This window comes from Lynx rufus, unplaced genomic scaffold (genome assembly GCF_022079265.1).
Source record: "Lynx rufus isolate CCGP_SWC_20201006 ecotype Redwood Valley unplaced genomic scaffold, mLynRuf1.p SCAF_3, whole genome shotgun sequence".
NCBI lineage: Eukaryota > Metazoa > Chordata > Mammalia > Carnivora > Felidae > Lynx > Lynx rufus.
In genome coordinates this window covers 171,644,524-171,646,683 of record NW_025814845.1, presented here as the reverse complement: position 1 = coordinate 171,646,683, position 2,160 = coordinate 171,644,524, and the positions used below count along the sequence as shown (strand labels likewise).

The 2,160-nt window shown below is 44.9% G+C and overlaps 1 pseudogene; it reads right to left on the bottom strand.

The window, feature by feature from the left end:
• Nucleotides 1-504: 504 nt before the first annotated feature.
• Nucleotides 505-1,782, bottom strand: LOC124521219 (60S ribosomal protein L7a-like; annotated as a pseudogene).
• Between the last annotated feature and the right edge of the window lie 378 nt (nucleotides 1,783-2,160).

The following is a 2,160-nucleotide window of genomic DNA, read 5'->3' as shown; positions in this document are numbered from 1 at the left end:
AAGGTTGCAAGCATCTAATGGAAAACCTGAAATATTAGCAACTGTTTCATTAGTCACTTGGACAGTCTAGTCAGCTTGGATGCTGGTTACTGTGCCCAATAAATAAGAAAGTAATTCCTCTTCCTACTTAAAATCATGGCTACAAATTTTAAAATCATTTCACGGTGTGTAGACAACCAAGTTTATGCAGCAAATGTATTACTATAAAGACACAGGGGGCCTTAAACTAATTCTCCAAACAAAGCACATTAGATCAGATAGATTCTGGATATTTTCTGTTTTGTTTTGCTTCTGGCCCCTATTTCAAGCCTTAAACAGCTCTGGGCCACACAGCGGGGGTAGGTACTCCTTGCGGCTACCAAAATCAATGGAAGGTCAACTGATTTACCTTGCACTCAAGTGGATAACCTGCCGAGTGACCTTTTGTGAATCAAAATGTGATTCCTTCAAAGACTCTGATCTCTTTCCAAAAATAAAAAGATTTTTTTTTTTTTGGCAAGATAACTATTTATGACTTTTATGTGTAGAAAGACAACAGTGTCCACTTAGCCCAGTCTTTGCATTTTCCTGATTGGCGATGCGAGCCACCGACTTTGGACCCGGGACACTGCCTGCTCCGTGATGGCAGATCTCATCATATCTGTCATTGTCATCGGTCCTGCTGGCTTCCGCCAGCTTCGCCAGAGCTCCTTTGTCTTTGGAGTTAACCTGTGTGAAGGACAGCAGTGGTGCAGGTCTTCCTGTGGACCAGACACCCCAGCCTGCACTTCCCCTTGATGTAGTAGGGAGTCCCCTTCTTAGGACACAGGGCAGGCAGGAAGACCACAGGCTCAACGGGATCCACACCATGTGCAATCACTACCGGCTGAGCTTTCTTGTCCACCAAGGTGGTGACCGTATTAACCCCAGCTCAAAGGACAGGTGACTCGTTACTGGTGTAAGAAGTGAGACGATTCATGTTCAGAAATACCAAATAAATGCAGTGCTGTCTAGTTAACAATAGGTTTACAACCTGTTGGAAATATGTAGGAGACTCCCCCACCAATGGAGTCCCAAACCCTTAGACACTTCACTTCCTGGTTCTTCTTCCCCGCCCCATTTTCCGGATTTACTTTCCCAGGCTTTGCAATGAGCATGCGCCAAAGAACTGAAGTCTCTGCATCACCTCCAGGAATGTACTTTTTTGCACCTTTGAACGTACTCAGCCAATGAGGAATCAGGGAAGGGACTTGCACACTAGGAGATAAATTGCCCGTTTTGTGGCTGCCGGGAGTGTGCCTGTCCATCAAACACTCACTCTTGGAAGAACACTGAGTTCTTTGAGTGCTCTGAGTCTCCACCTCCCTCCTTTGATTGGGTCAGTGGGCTTATTTTTCACAGTGGGGACATCTGCTTTGCCGGCAGCTTTTTTCTCTGCCCTGGGCCAACAATCTCTGCTGCTTCTCTTGCTTTGTCTCTGGTCTGTATTTGTGGGCCAGCTTAAGCTGAGTAGCTGTTTGGCGGTCCAAGGCCAAGGTCCTGGATGGACTGGTCAATAGAGGGAGGCACTTTTAGAAGTTTATGTGAAAGGGCCCTTTGCCGCTGTAGCTGGATATAGCGGGGCTATTTGACAAAGAAGGTGAGGTCCCTTGTGGGCTGGATGTCCTGGCCGATGCCAGATGTCTTGGGCCTTTTCTCAAACAAGGGACTGACTGCCTTCTTGGCCTCCTGCTTCTTCAGGACAGCAGGGACAGGGCCCCTTAGCCTTCTCTCCTTCCCCTTAGCCTTCTCTCCTTCCAGCATCTTGTATGGCTACAGGAGAGAGAGAGTCCAAAATTAGAAGATTTAATGACCTTCTAGGCCCAGCACTGCTTAATTCTCAAACACAGTAACTGTTCTCACCCTTACCGTCGTGTGCCTGCATTTTCCTTTTTCTTTTGTTCTGATGTCATACTTTTTCTTTCATTGAGCTTTTTGTTTGGTTTAAAAATGCCTCAAGTTTGTTTTTATTTTTGGAGACAGTTTCAATTTAAAAACACTCAATATGTAAAAAATGTTACATTTATTTTATAAGTGTACAGAATGACACTGTTTATGTAAAATTTTAAAAACACAAAATGATCCTAAGTAATGCTTGTAGAAAGAAGCATGCATAGGAAGTGAAGATACGAGACACACACG